At 40.2% G+C, this 16911-nt stretch overlaps 1 protein-coding gene across 3 annotated transcripts in view; it reads left to right on the top strand.

The window, feature by feature from the left end:
- ADK (adenosine kinase) overlaps positions 1-16911 on the top strand; it is a 201080-nt gene that overhangs the window by 41702 nt on the left and 142467 nt on the right. The gene's annotated exons all lie outside the window — the stretch shown is intronic.

Here is a 16911-nt window from a genome sequence, read left to right as displayed (position 1 = left end):
AAATGTGCACTTGAAATTTGCATATGGTTTCCATGTTTCAGCACTAGTTTATGGTGGTTTCCCCCACCCTATCCTATAATGCTCCCATTCTATAATGACGGGACGGTCAGTGCAGTAGTTGTCTACTCACTGGGCTGGAATTTGTATGCATTTTGCAAGATGGAGGTTTTTAAAAGAAGTTTGGATGGCCTTCTGTCAGGGATTCTTTAGCCATGATTCCTGCGTTGCAAGGGATTGGACGAATGACCGTGGGACCCACTTCCAACTCTACGACTCTATGCTTCTACGTCATTGGTGCAATAATAATGCATTAGTGGTGGGTTTATAATGGACTGTCCAAACACCATTCCACTCTATTAGTTGTTCTGCGATGTTTTCCCAGTGTTACTGCATTATTGCCATCCGGAAGAGCTGTCTTGCACTATAGTGCAACAAAAGTGGGACCCTTCCCCCTGAACATCTGTGGTATAAGAAGTTACAGCATTTCAGAACAAAGCTACTGGACTTGCACTGATTGGGAGCAAAGCAGTCTGACCACCTTGAAACCTTTGCAGGCACAAATAGTATTGAAAGCAAGATTGGTTGTAACCATTCATATACCACCCTGAGCGCATGTAATAATGAGTGCACAGTAAAAAGGAGATCTGGAGGGTCCCTGTTATTAGAATTGTATGGTTACAGCCTCCCTCTTTTTATAACTAAAACATCCTTGGCCAAAAAACATTTCCCGTATGAGGAATCTGTTCCACTTCTCTTGGACAGGGACTCTCACCTGAAGAATTTCACGGGGCATTTTAAAAAAAACCATAGTATGCACACAAAGAAGTGAAGAAGGTAAAAAAGACCAAACCTAGCCAAAAAGACCAAACCTGGTACCCAGGAGTTGCTTACTGTTAGGTCCAGGATACAGCTAAAACTATTTCAGCATATTGGCAGTCCACAAGCCAGCTTAGATGATATTTTTTCTCCTGCAGGCTTTGAGAATCAGGGTTCTCCTTGCTTCCAGACTGTCCTCTAGCTCAGTGTTTTCCAACCTTGGGCCTCCAGCTGTTTTCAGACTACAACTCCCTGACCACTGGCTTGCTAGCCAAGGATGATAAGAGTTGCAGTCCAAAAACAGCTGGAGACCCAAAGTTGGGAAACACTGCTCCAACCTAAAATGACCAGTCTGCAGCAACAGTGGACTGCCTAACAGAGACATAAGTAAGCATACAATGTTTCTGTAGATGTGCAACATACTCATTGAAACCACTTCAGTGAATTAATAACGTGTTGGCTCCTTGTACAAAAGCTCATCAGCTTTGAGCTATGTTTCACCTGGATCCCTGTACTTAACATAAATCCCTTTAGTTTATCTCAACTCTTTTAGGACGATGCAGTTGCTAAGTCGCCAGTGAAAAATAGGATGCAGTCACTTTGAATGAATATGAAAAGACCGCCACTTGATGGTGCTGCTGTTATGCGATTTGTTTAATGTGGTCACCATGAAATTAAATTGAAAAAGCTGTGTAACACGAGACCCGCTAAAAGGAAACCTGATGATATTGCACCACTAAACCACAGGGAAAATAATTCATTGCTACCCCCATTCAATCTGTTCGGGTTACACAATCTGCAGAGCTCAAATAAGGATCATAAAACAGATCTTTAAAATAAGCTTGGCAGGAAGCCTGCCATTCTACAACATAGTCACTTTAATAGTGATGGCATGCCTGGAAAAAGGGACACACACCCAGTTAGCTCTGTAACATCTGCATATTCATATGATGTCTAATTATCCTCAAAGAGATATTGTTATTGAAATTGTCACTTGGAATGCCTTTCTAACAAGGATGCTGTCTTTTAAAACAGCAGGGAGTGCATCATTATCTACCTATTACATTTTTTGGTAAAAAGTTTTGACTCCTTTATGCAAATATAATGCACTGCACCATACAGATGAGAAGGTAAATAGGCTTTGAAAGCCCTTCACTTTTTAAAGTAAGAGAGAAAGATGTGTTCTCAATATAAATTTGCATTTCAAGACGTAAGCAATTATATGAAAAGGTGTGCTTCCATCTGAAGGCTGCAGTTTAATAATAGGGTAGGGATTGAGAAGCAGAATTGTATATCTTTTGGAATACAATATGGGAAAAACTGAAATGTACTTCACTTCCCACAGAAGCTGAAGCTTGCTAATATTATGATTTACACTCCTTTTTATTCTCTTTTATTTTGATTAGTTTACATTTTATTTTTAAGTGCTCAACTGTCTGATTTTGATGGCTAGAATATATTACAAAGTGTCTTGTCTTTTTTTTGTATGGGATCCATTTTGAATGCCTTGAATGAAAAACTAGAGACTCCACAAACCACACTTTTATGGCAAAATTGGGAGAAGAACAAAGGCTGCTGTAGTCAGTCATCACACATAATGTGACCACCACAAAAAGGAAATACATTTCCTGTTTGGTTTAAGAGGGTATTTTTTGTTTATTGAAGACAATGGAGAGGGAAAATGGCTCAGCCACCTCATGTTTGTGCCAATCTTTTGTTCCATTTTCAAGCTTTATTTGGGAAGCATTGAATTGATTTTCTGTTACAAACCAGCACTTCGTATACTGCGTATTCAGTTGGAGTTCTAAATTACACACTGAATTATCAACTGTAGTTCAGTCCAATAGTTATGTTAAAGAAGGTTCTGGGTATTAGGTGCCCTGATGGGTCAGCCCAAGTTACGCCCTTTGAAGTTTGTAATTATGCAGGGTTAGCTAGTTTAGTGCCCTTTTCCCCAGAGTGACCAACCAGATGCCTACACAAAATTTGCAAGTACGATATGAGCACGATAACCCATTGTTTCTCAGCAACAAGTATTCAGAGGATTGCAGTAGGATCATGTCTTGCACGGGGGTTGTGTTCTGGGGATGACACACATATGGGGATGGCACACTTATATGCAAATATATATATGCAAAAATATGTATATGCAAACCACCCCCACATGAGTATCCCTATCTTTCCAGAGCTGTGTGCCAAGCGGGCCTTCCCCGCAAAGCAAGGCAAAGAGCTTAAAAGCTCTCTGTCTTGCATACCAGGCTCTGGGATGCTCTCGTGAGATCTTGTGGGGCCATCTGAGTTTCCCAAGATCTTACGAGAGCAGCCCAGTACCCGGTCAGCGAGGCAGAGAACTCATTAGCTCTTTCCGCACTGAGAAAGTCCTCTGCAAAAAGTGTTTTTAAGCTCTCCGCCCTCTGTGCGTGTAATTTGTGTGGTTTCACCTGGCGAGCCTTCATCTGTGTAAAGTTGAAATCATGCAGATTAAATGTGCATACGTTTCAATCATATTGTATTGGTATCATAACTAGCTGTCATTTAAAACTTTATCTACCAGGGATTTTGTCTAATTTCCTTTTTTGGCACATCTTGTGTGCCATGCAGGTCCTGATGCTTTCCAAATAATGATTCTTCTCTTTTTCAAATAAACCTTTAATGCCGAAAGCTTTTTATGTTGTACTATTACGTTTATAGAAGGGGAAGAAATGGAAGCAGTGAGAGATTTTACTTTCTTGGGCTCCATGATCACTGCAGATGGTGACAGCAGTCACGAAATTAAAAGACGCCTGCTCCTTGGGAGAAAGGCGATGGCAAACCTAGACAGCATCTTAAAAAGCAGAGACATCACCTTGCCAACAAAGGTCTGTATAGTTAAAGCCATGGTTTCCCCAGTAGTGATGTATGGAAGTGAGAGCTGGACCATAAAGAAGGCTGATCGCCGAAGAATTGATTCTTTTGAATTATGGTGCTGGAGGAGACTCTTGAGAGTCCTATGGACTGCAAGAAGATCAAACGCATCCATTCTTAAGGAAATCAGCCCAGAGTGGTCACTGGAAGGACAGATCGTGAAGCTGAGGCTCCAATACTTTGGCCACCTCATGAGAAGAGAAGAGTCCCTGGAAAAGACCCTGATGTTGGGAAAGATGGGAGGGCACAAGAAGGGGGCAACAGAGGACGAGATGGTTGGATAGTGTTCTCGAAGCTACCAGCATGAGTTTGACTAAACTGCGGGAGGCAGTGGAAGACGGGAGTGCTTGGCGTGCTCTGGTCCAGGGGGTCACGAAGAGTCGGACACGACTAAACGACTAAACAACAACAAATTACGTTTATCGACTTGCTCCATAGTCATCTCTCCTAAATCTTCTGTGAAATTTGGTTGTGATGAGTACATATATGTACAATACTACATGTGTGTGTTTATTTTTTTTTGCCATGGCAAATGCCATAGGACCATTCCTCAAGCAGATGTTTACTCCTTTCTTACTCAGGCTCACATTGGTTGCCTATGCAGTGGGATAAAAGAGAGTATCACTTACTCCATAAAACAGGATGCAATTCAGTTGCCTTTTACATCATGCAGGATAACAAGGGGAGCCAAAGAAAATGAACGAAGGGCACAACATAGACTGCATAATAATGGTAGAGTCTAGGGTTAACGTGGGGTTTCTGTTTCCACTTGGAAATATACATTTGCTCCTTTTCAAAGTGGTGCAAGCTGAATGGTTCAAACTCTGTTTCCAGTAGCGCTGCTCAAATTCCAGATGTGTCTTTTGCAGGTATTGCAGGACACTGGGGGCTGACCTGATCAACAGTAAATCTTGACAAAGTGTGCAGTGGAGATGTGTGACCCACAACAGCTTCTGATGATGTTGTGGACTGGAGAAGCATCAAAAAGAAGCAAAAGATCAAACATGCTAAAATTGTAGTGGAAAGAAGCCCATTTAGATAAGCTCAAATAACTGTGGATAGAAAATAGCTATTAGTGCTGTTCCATAAAGACTTGTGCAAGGGTTCATCCTGTGCTATAATAGGTAGATTGTTTAGCAGTTCTTCTTGTTCTTCTTGCAGAAGAGCATCTTCTGATATAGTTTTCGTTTCTTTCATACAGTGCTGTAGATCAAGGTACAAGACTTTTCGTGAGCCAAAGAAGTCTTCTACTTGTGGAGGGCATTTTTTAATCCAACACTGTGTGTGTGTTTGTGGTCATATTTTTTGCTTCAGTGGGTTCCCTCCATTTAATGACTGGAAAAATACTGTAGGTTGTTGTAACTAAAAGTTAAATCAGCTGAAAGGTAATAATGAAGTTACTGAGGATTTGGAAGTCTTTGGAATATGTAGGAGTGCTACTACGTTTATCTTCATTAAACAAGAGTAAGAAATCAGTTTAAAGTATTTAAACTTTAGTAAATGTGTCTCTATGTATCAGTGTGTCTGACGATAAAGCAACAGTGGACTTAAGGTTCCCTTGGTTTCAGTTTTGAGCTTATAATAGTGTTGAGGTCATTGATAAACCAATTTGATTGGCCTTGTAATAGTGAGACATGCTTATAGTAAATTGCATGCATCAAATTGACTTGAAAGTGGTCTATTAGTGGCACTGATTCAAACTGCTAGAAAATTTATCTAAATTTAATAATTGAATAATAGAAACTGGTTCCTCATACTTAGAGATAATTTATTTAGCTCAAGTGGGCTACAGGAGTACTTGGATGGGAAAGTAAATTATGGAGCTAGAGCTGTTACTAGAACAGGAGAAAGTACAGTTGCAATAAAATTACGGAATGAAAATACATAACATATAGATATAAAATTGCCTTGTACTGAGCCAGACTATTGGTTCCTCTAGCCCAGTGCTGCCTGCTGTAACATGAGCACTCCCAAATCCTCAAGCGGAGTTATTTTGCAGCCATTTCAAACGGAAGATATAGGGGTTGCATTTGAGATCTTATGTTCTACTACGTTGCTGTGGGCTTGATGCTGTAGTGGAACCCAGTCACAAAGAACCCTCCAAGCCATAAGCCTCAAGAGGCTGGCTTTCTGCAGGGGTGGTCATCATAACCCCTGAGGACCTTAAGAACCAGGACTTCAGGTCTTGTTCATAGGTCCAGGCAACCCACTCAAGTAAGAAAGCCAGAGACGATGGTGCCTTTGAGACTCCTCATTCTGCAGGGTCAGAGCGCATGAGAGGTAGATCCTCCCAGAGAGTATGTAAGTTGAAAGCAAGCATGCACAGGAACAAGTCTGCTCAGTGGGACCTGTCCAGGGTCCTGAAAAATATTGGTTTTTTAAAGATTCTCAATTCAGGAATAACTCCTCCTCCTTGTTTACCTGTTCTCCCCATCTGTCATGAATTTCCATTCCTGTATGTTCGTGACCTTTGGGTAAAGTGTCATGTGGAGTGAATGTTACTGACCCTCTTAATTTCCCAATGATGGTTTGATTGGGTACAAATAACAAGTATCTAATTCCAGCAGTTTTTATTTTGAATAGACTGATGAAATGGACGTTTGAGAAGTTCCTTAGGATTTACTGTCCATGATATGGAACCTCAGCTTTTGGCCATAAGTATCAGCGTCTCATGTGATGAGTTTTGGCAAACTGTTTTGTGCAAATTGGACATGAGAGCTTATCTTTATATACTGAATAAGGTGGTAGCATTTTGAATTACACTGCTTCAGATTGAAGGCTGGGGACAGACATGCATTTTTGAATGTTCTACCAAGAAAAGCTCCTTGCGTGCAGTGAATGTCAGGGAAAGGGGCATGCTAAATATTTACCCCTGACATGTTATATGAAGCAGCTTCGGGATTGGTATTCAAAATTATTATTATTATTATTATTATTATTATTATTATATACAGCCCTTTATCCGTAGATCGCTGGGTGGTTCACAACATAAAAATACAAGATAAAAACACAAAATAGATAATAAAACAAAACCCATAAACCAGTAACCCCCACAAACACATTTAAAAGGGTATAAACCTGCTTGAAAAGGGATGCTTTTGCCTGGGTGCCTAAAAGTATATAATGAAGGCCCTAGATCAGCGGTTCTCAACCTGTGGGTCCCCAGATGTTGTTGGACTACAACTCCCATCATCCCTGAGCTCTGGCCTTGCTAGCTATGGGTGATGGGAGTTGTAGTCCCTGGGGAGAGCATTCCACAAATGGAACCATTGCAGGAAAGACCCATTCTCATGTTGCCACCCTCTGGACCTCCCATGGAGGAAGAAAATGAAGAAGGGCCTCAGATGATGATTGCAGAGTCTGGGTAGGTTGATGTGGAGAGAGATGGGCCTTGAGGTATTGTGGTCCTGAGTTGTTTAAGGCTTTATAGGTCAAAACCAGCACTCAGAATTGGAACCAGAAACCAATTGGCTGCCAATGCAGTCGGGCAACCTGGCCGTTGAATTCTGCACCAACTGAAGTTTCTGAACCAACTTCAGAGGCCAGCCTTACATATGATCTCCTCCTACAGACCCTTAGTCTACCACCTTGTTTTGTGTTCTGTAGAGATCAGTTCTGAAACTACTGAAATTTTGGAACTCTCTCTACCATAAATGTTTTTATTGTAAATCAAATTGCAGAAAACTATTAGTAACACAATGAATGAACACAAAACAAGGCATTTTGGACAACTGGAATTGACAGAAGACTACTCAAACATAAACATCAAACATGTAATTGCCTTTTTTCTGGTCACTATCCCTAGGGGGCACTTATTTCAGGCATGCTGAAGTTAGCATGTGGACAGTTTTCCATTTTCTTAATTAAAATAATGAAAGAGGTGTATGTGCTGAGTTTTCATGCCTTAAAATATATACAAATATTCCAGTAAAAATAATTTCTGAGTAAAGTTTTGAATTTGTTTTATAGTCAGGCAACATGGCTGAGAAGCCTGAGGATGGAGTTCTTAATACTTTAGAAAGTCACTTTTTCTGGGAGTAGCAATTGCTTGAAAATTGAATTAACCAGTAAGTGAAGAAGGGCTTCCTTTATTTACTGATAGATGAGCTTTCTGAGGCTGTGCATAGACACCTTGACAATGGTAAGCTGTACTAAGCTATGACAGACATGTATGGATTCATGATGAATATGCTTGGTAACGAAAGCAATGGCCTGAAGCTAGTTTGCCAGGCGGATCTTACTGACAAGGTAAAGAGTGCAACCCAGTAAACATTCTTTATACTAATGTCTAACTCATTAGAATACGGAACCTTATGTAGCACCGTGTCCAAGAGGGATGTAAAATATTGTGACAAGCTGGGGGAGAAGGCAGGGAAATAAAAAAATAATTCTGTTTAGACTAAGCATTCTTCCTGAGCACAGAATACTGACTGGCTATAGGAGGGAGAAACTCGAGGTGGGGTAGAGTAGAGTGGCATGGAGTATCTTTGAAGATAACACAGCGAGCCAAAACAGGAGCACGCCACATTGTATATTTTGTTGCAGGTCCCACTTATGGTATGCATTATTCAGCAGTCCTCCTTCTCCATTGCCCCATTTTCCATAACCCCACCACATGTAAACACAATCTTTTTAAGGATTTGCTTACCTATGCGGATGCAATTTGTTGTTTTTTAAAAAAATATTTTTTATCAAGTTTCCATTTACCAAATTAAACATATCAAACCAATTAATCCAAATTATAACAATACACATCATATAATCCAACTATTTCCCAATTGTAAAATTTTTGTGGGGGGTACCCATGCTTCTTGATTGGCAGGAGTCCAATCCTCGAATATTTTTGCTGCTTTCATATTTACAATATGCAGATGCAATTTGGCTCCTTAACGAACAAGACAAAAAACCCAGCTCTGTCAAATGGCAAACATTTTAGTAATGTCATGCAAAACCGAGTTCTCTGTGACTTTGAAACTCAGCGATGTGTGTTGTCTCTGCGAATCAAGTAATGTGTGTAGGCTGCAAGACAAATTATAGCAGTTTTCCTTCAGGAAACAATTTTAAATGTAGTCATTTTAAAATTTGCTAACCTAAATGCTTGTAAGTACAGCAAAAGACAATTATTGAAATGGAAGAAGATTGAAGCCAAGACTGCTGATTGATGTGTCATAATGTCTTGGAGTTTGTCTTCGGCGTATCGTTGCATTGTGTCTTACCAAACCAGATGAGCAGGTAAGATGTAGTCATTTGGAGTTTTTGGTAATGTGAAATAGCAAGGCTGTTGCTGCTTCTTGAAATGGTCATGTTCATTCACTTGTCCCAGCAATCTACTAATTTTTAAGTAGCTGTCTCCTAGACTGTGTTGAGCCAAATGCACACCAGATGATACTAGGCTATATGCATCCACTGAGTCAGTTCCCACACTGAGCTGCTGGCTAATTTATGCAAATCACCACTGGTCATGTGCACTCCCTACTTAGGTGTGTAGCCTTAATAGACTTTACCGGCTCGTGGGGTCTGCGTTGCTCCCGGGAGGGAGGAAGGAAGTCAAATGACACCAAGGTTGATTCAGAGAAAGAGTTTATTCTGCTCTCCAGATAGCAGAAGGCACTTGCGTGGTCAGTCCACAGCAAGTCCAAAGAAATGAGAAATTTCATGCAGTATATATATCCTCCAGGCACCCTCTCCCCTCTTCCCCAGGAATCTAACCACGTCAGCTTATACACGTAAGTTGACATCCATGACCATAATCGGATATTCCTGTTCTGGTACTCTTGACCATAAAAGGTTGTTCCTGTTCCTATACTCTTATCTTGTGGCAAGAGGTCACCAACTCTAAGAGCGCTCCTGGTGCCGTTCCTGGGTCTCTTGTCAGACCTGACAAGGTCTGTGCGTCTTTGTGGTCAGGATGTAAGATAAGACCCAGACGTGCCATCCCTGCTCCACCGGAACTGGCAAAGGCATCCATTGCCGTCACGGACTGATAAAGGAGAGGGCTTTGAGCACTTGTTTATACAGCTGGCTTTCTGTTTATACATTGACTCAAGAGCTCAAGTTAATTTTAGAAATGCTCCCTTGGAGGAGGAAAAATGAGGATTTTGGGTCCCGTTTCAGACTGACTGCACAGAAACCCATTCCTTCCCCCTTCAGGTGGGCAGTGTGATGATGTAGCCATGAACTCACCTGAAGTGGAAAGTTGCAGTGATTTTCGCTGCACATCAAAGTGGAGTTGTAATGTTGTACAAGCTCTGCTATTACACTGCTCATATGAGTACTGATTTCCACTAGTGAACTTGTAGCCGACTCTTCGGTCCAATTCACTTACATCACCACTTTCAAGCTGCATGCTTCTGCTTCTGTTGAAATACATTTCGTGATACCTTATCACCTTATTTTCTGACTTTATGGAAATATGAGAACTGATTATGTGAACAGGTCTCAGAAAAAATATATGAATCTGAGTTTTGTGTTACATTTTTTTCACCTTGGTTAAACATTATGGCTTCAGCTGGCCTACTGTGTAATAACCTTTTTGCTTTCTTTGTAAATTACTGGCACAGCATACAGCTAATTCCATTATTGGTGAAGAAGATTAGATAGATGAGATTATTCTAACCTAAATAGCCCACATTGGTTTAAGCAGGGGTAATATTGAAAAAGCTTTGCAATTTGTACTGTGTAAAGGTTTTTAGAAACGTGACCTGCCAATATGCATATTATCTCAGGCATTATCAGTGAAATTAGTATGCAAGATAATGAATATAATTGTGACTGTTCTTCTCATGGTAATTAATAGCAATTCATGTCCAACAGTCTTGTTTTAGTTCTTGCATTGTCAGTATCTTTTTACCACTAAGCCGTTGCTTTTTTTGCTGCATCCTTTTAAAAGAAAACTATTCTATCAATGAATTTATGATTACAACTAAATTGGTTTTATAAAAGACTTTTAGTATGTATGTCTATTGTCAGTGTGCTTGACCTGCTATTTGTGTTCAGACTGAACAGGTTTGGATTTATGCAAGTGCACTTATTTCTGTGAGACTGTTTTATACTAATTTAGTATAAACAGTGCTGATTGTTTAGAAAATCCAGGGTAAAAGGTTAATCAGCAATTTGGCATTTTAAATAGCTTAGCCTGATATGATTTACTTGTCTTGAAGAACTTGGCAAGCCTTAAGTATATAGAGTGTTTCAAATCTATAAGAGTGTTCACCTTAGCTAAAGTTAAGCTTCTGATTCACCACTTTGTTTCTAATTTGTTTTATATTCTAACATAAATTATCTGTAATAAGCTATCCTAATTAAAGTTGGTAAATCTACAACACTGTTCCAATTACGTACTAATCAATTATACACTAATTTAATTCCACTTAGCTACAGTGCATCATTAATCAGGTTCAGACTTGGATAACAGATTTAGCACATTAACTGGTTTGGGACATTCAAATAACGAGAAAAATAAAGATACTTGTAATACTGAGAAGACCGCATAAGACAATATTCAAGTGTGTGCTTTATTAATAGGTTTCATCCTTCATCTTAAAAGTATGAGTGACACTTCTTAATTCTTGGGGAAAATTAGAACTGTGATCAGAAGCAATTGAAACAATATGCTCAAAACAATGGTTCTTGTTCCATGTCCTAATGCGTCATTAAATTTAGGACTGTAAACAGATTCACTCTCTTAAAAACTGAACTAGCAACAGTAAGCGGCAGCTCATAAAAGTTACTGTTCTTCACAGACAAGCCGACATAGTTCATTGTAGTGGTCTTCCAACAGGTGGGTCCCACTACTGGGTTTCAGGCTGACCTAAGGTAGATCACAACAGCAGCACAGCCATCATACAATTACATGGCCAAAAGTTAAGAAGTGCACCCCCAAATGCATGTTTGGATTAAAGGGTTTGAAAAAAATGAATGACAACTGTCTCATTAAATGTGTGGAACCATGCTGGGGTAGCTAGTGAGCTGATAGTGGGGGTACAGAATCATAAAAATGGGTCATGTACTCAGTATTAAATAACGATTATAAATTATTTGCCAACATATTGGCAAACTGACTAAAAACAGTATGTGCAGTATAACACTGTGCCACCAGATGGTGGCAAGGAGTCCCGTATTTCTCTACCTGTTTTCCCTGTTTAAATTTACAATACTTTAAATGGAAATGCTTCTTTAATGTGCCTAGATCCAGCCTAAAGGTATCCTGCTCAATCAATGGTTATCCATTAAAGCTTTCAGAGAGGTGTTTTTTTGTGTTCTTTTTAAAAAATAATTTTTATTGAATTTTACAAAAAAAAAAGAAACAAAAGAAACAACAAACAATACATAACACCATAAACACATTTATATACATGTTTTCCAAAATGCAAACTAAAAAAGAAAATTCTTTCATAACCAATTGTTGTTGTTTAGTTGTGTCCGACTCTTTGTGACCCCATGGACCAGAGCACGCCAGGCACTCCTGTCTTCCACTGCCTCCTGCAGTTTGGTCAAACTCATGCTGGTAGCTTCGAGAACACTGTCCAACCATCTCGTCCTCTGTCATCACCTTCTTGTGCCCTCCATCTTTCCCAACATCAGGGTCTTTTCCAGGGACTCTTCTCTTCTCATGAGGTGGCCAAAGTATTGGAGTCTCAGCTTCAGGATCTGTCCTTCCAGTGAGCACTCAGGGCTGATTTCCTTCAGAATGGATAGGTTTGATCTTCTTGCAGTCCATGGGACTCTCAAGAGTCTCCTCCAGCACCATAATTCAAAAGCATCAATTCTTTGGCGATCAGCCTTCTTTATGGTCCAGCTCTCACTTCCATACATCACTACTGGGAAAACCATAGCTTTAACTATACGAACCTTTGTTGGCAAGGTGATGTTTCTGCTTTTTGAGATGCTTTTTAAGATTCATAACCAATAATATCACCAAATTCATGCTTTAAACATTACGATATATAAATCTTAGTTAAAATATTATAAAAGACTTCCACCGCATTCACCGCATTTCTCTTAGTTATCTTACTCATCTTTACATCTGTTCTTCTATCATTTCCCTTCCTTAGATTCTTTCATAATCAGTCAAATCTTTATGTTCTCTATATTCTTCACAAGGTTAGTCTAGGCACAACCAAACTTTCATATTTGAGCCCTGCTTGTATAAATATGCATTTAAGCATTCCCATTGTTTCTGAATTATAATTTTTGATTTATGCCTTATTAAATCAGTCAGTTTTGCTAATTCCAGGTACACACATAGTTTACTTAACCATTCCCCTTTTGTTGGGATATAATTTCCTTTCCAGTGACTGGCTATCAACGTTCTCGTTGCTGAGGTGTTTTTTTTTTTGTTGGTGGGGGGAATATATTGACAACACCTGCTTTGAGGAATTCAAATGAAATGGGAAGGGAATTGTATGTCAAAGTAAACAGTCTATTTGATTTTTGCTGCTACTCTTCCAACTCAAAGATTATCGAACCATTTTTTGAAGTGCCTCAACATTTTTTGTACAGTTGCATCACTGGTGTGAGGGTATCAAAGCCCAACAGAGGCTTGATGGCAAAGCAAATCCTACTAATACATCCCAAGGCGCAGCATAGCAGTGCTGTTCACTTGTAAAAGGAAGTTTGCATGTGAAAGGGAAATGTGTAGTAATAGATTTGGGAGCGTGGGAGGGAATGGGGGACAGCAGTGTGAACTGAATGAGGGAGCTGCTGTATAGCTGACTCACAACTTGCATGCGTTTAACTTGTGTGATGGCAGCCTTATGCACTGGGTAGACAGCCAGCTGAAATCACACAAATTAAACACACACATTGGGGAGGTCTTGCTCTGGGAGGCTGTCGTGAGATCTTGCAAGAGCAAGGCCCACTTGACTCATTGGCTTCAAAAGTATTGTGGGGACAATTCCAGGGCTGTTCGGTCTACACATGATTTCAGCTTTACGTGCAAACCCTTAGCCTAGTTGTGAGTCGTCTGTATTGTTCTTGTATTAGGATTATATTAATACCAAGGTAGCACTAGATGTTGGTGCTGCCCAGGGTTTATTCACCAGGACCTAGGTTGTTTATTAATTGATGGCAAGCCTGTGAATGAACCATACACACTCTCAATGCATTTTGGGTTTATTTTTATTGGGGGGGGGGGAGTTGTCCGGTATTGATATGTAACATCACTCAGATAATGACTAATTGTGTAATCCGAATTTGGTTCCATGCGTAGAATGCTGGGATGCATTTCTCATATGTGTTTGGCACCTTTCTGCAGATGAGTATGGATCCAAGCCTTTCAAATCTCCCCATGACACATAATTAAGTTCCATCATCCACTGCTACAAGATGTGGCAATGACCACCAGCTTAGACAGTTTTTAAGAGGATCAGTCAAATTCATGGATGATGCATCTGTCAACATTTAGTCATGATCACAAAATTGAACCTCCGTGAATAGAAACAGCAAATATAACATTTTTCCCCTCTTTGGTTCCACATCTAATGGGGGAAATAGTAAGTAATGAGTTCTATATTTTCAGTTTGGTGCCATCCAAAACCGCTTTTTTGCTTCTGCAGCAAAATATTTGTATATCTGTCTTTAAGGTATGTGGATTTCATTGCTTGAAATAAGTTCCACAGATATTCTTCCTAAGTATGGGGGAGTCAGTACTTGAAGGTAACAGGCCCTGACACTATTGATCTTGAGCCATTCCATACTGTGGAAAAAACATATGTTATTAATAGCCATGCTATCTTTCTGGGCATCATAGCTAAAACCTTATTCCCTCAGGGCACGATGATGTCCTAATGCCGCACATCCTTCAACAGTTACATTTTGCAAGTTTATTTTGACATCTCCAACTAAATGTTGCAGCTCTAGCAAAAGTTCCCACTTGGGATGATGTGACAAGCTGCCGTAAAGTTAAAGCTTGAGAACTTTTCCTACCAGTGTGGTGTAGTGGTTAAGAGCGGTGGACTCGTAATCTGGGGAACCGGGTTCGCGTCTCCACTCCTCCACATGCAGCTGCTGGGTGACACTTCTCTAGTCACACTTCTCTGAAGTCTCTCAGCCCCACTCACCTCACAGAGTGTTTGTTGTGGGGGAGGAAGGGAAAGGAGAATGTTAGCCGCTTTGAGACTCCTGAAGGGGAGTGATAAAGCGGGATATCAAATCCAAACTCCTCCTCCTCTTCCTCTTCTTTTTCTTCTTCTTCTTCTTCTTCTTCTTCTTCTTCTTCTTCTTCTTCTACCGTCCAGCAAGACGGAGAGGTTGGAAGACGTGAACTTGAGAGGAGGCTGGCTTACCTGGCCATGTGTCTGAACCTGGCCATTGGGTTGGATAGTGAGCCAAAATGCATGGACCTTACGAAGCAATGGCGGCTCACAAAACTGCAGGGACGCTTTTCAAAGTGTGGCTTTGGCTGTATTTGACTTCTTATAGTATTTATACTATACCTTTCTACCTCCCAGGTACTCAAGGAGACTTACTGAAGCACATAATAAAAAACCCAATCATATTCATAAAAAACAAGTTTTAAAAATCCCATAAAAATACAAAGGCAGTGAGGGTTTACTGATTTTCTTAAAATAGTGTAAAAAAAGAAAAAGACGTTTTATATCTGCTCTCCACTTTTTAGCATTGTTTTAATTTTATTGTTTCTACCGTTGTGATATGTCCTGGACAGCATGATACCGTTTGATGATAAATATAAAGTTCTTTGCTATATATAGCTTTATGTTTACTAACATTTTGTATTTGAATGAAATCTCACTTTGCTTCAATGAAATCAGGATACTCACTGCTGTTTCTAATGATCTCTCAGTTCTTTATGTTGGCATTTGCTGCTGCGAAAGCCATCATTTTTATAATAACCTTGAGGTGGGGCATTCGTCTGCATCAAGCTTATTTTCTGCAGTATTTAAAGTCCCATAGTCAAGACCTCCCATTTACTGAACCTCATAAATTGTAGAAAGAAACAGATGAATAACTGAGAGGCAGTTTCTGTTCAGTGAGGTGACCTATGCAGCATCTTTGCAGTCATAATTCATTGTTGTGCCTCAATAGTGGAAAAAAGAAGAGGAAATATAATCAAAAGTGCTATAGGAAGTTGTGTTTTCTTCTTAAAAGCAGGCTGACACATTTTGTGCTGCAAAGTGTGTGTTTTCCCGAATAGTTTTCTATGTATCTTTTTCTAGCCTTTAAGGGAGAAGCAGAGCTTGGCTTCCATGTTTTTGTGATGCACAACTGGAGAAAGTCTACTTTTATTTCAAGAAAGGAACTTTTAAGTCTAAATATGTATTGGCTTGGGAGTCAGGGTCTGAACTCACCTGCCTATTCTGTCTTTTGGTAGAATGCTTTAAAAGTGTGTTGTCTTAGGTTCAGAGTTGGTAGAGCATTTAACGGTATTCAGGCTAGAAGAGACATTGGTTACTAGACTTTGGTGTCACAAAGGGAGCATTTGAACAAGTTGATAACCTGGACTGTGCGCATAATTTGTATAAAAACTGTTCCATGATAACCCCCCCCCCCAAATGCCACCCAGTGCTATTCCTTTGCCACTGCTGCTGTCGGGTTGTGCATATGGATTGTCAGCCTCCCATTTTTGTGAGTACAGTGGTACCTCGGGTTACAGACGCTTCAGGTTACAGACTCCACTAACCCAGAAATAGTACCTCGGGTTAAGAACTTTGCTTCAGGATGAGAACAGAAATCACGTGACGGCAGCAGGAGGCCCCATTAGTTAAAGTGGTGCTTTAGGTTAAGAGCAGTTTTAGGTTAAGAACGGACCTCCAGAACGAATTAAGTTCTTAACCCGAGGTACCACTGTACAAAGAAGGCTCAATACTAAAAGCGTGCTAGAAATGCTATTTAAAAGATTGATAATAATATGGTCCATCAACTTAATGTTGCGGGTGGCGCTTTCCCCCTTTTCCATTGCGCTAAACTTTGCCCTGTGTTTCTGGCCAGGATGTATGGTAATCGAAATAAAAGAACTGGGGGAGGGAAGTAAAGTGGGGTTTGGAAAGTTTCCTTCATTACCACCATTCTCTGTCTAACTAATTTGGTATAATGTATTGTCATATATGGGACACGGGTGGCGCTGTGGGTTAAACCACAGAGCCTAGGACTTGCCGATCAGTAGGTTGGCGGTTCGATCCCTGCGATGGGGTGAGCTCCCATTGCTTGGTCCCAGCTCCTGCCAACCTAGCA

Source organism: Podarcis pityusensis (assembly GCF_964106645.2).
Source record: "Podarcis pityusensis genome assembly, chromosome: 5".
Classification (NCBI taxonomy): domain Eukaryota; kingdom Metazoa; phylum Chordata; class Lepidosauria; order Squamata; family Lacertidae; genus Podarcis; species Podarcis pityusensis.
Note: the sequence above shows the minus strand (reverse complement) of the source record. Positions and strands in the feature narration are given on the sequence as shown.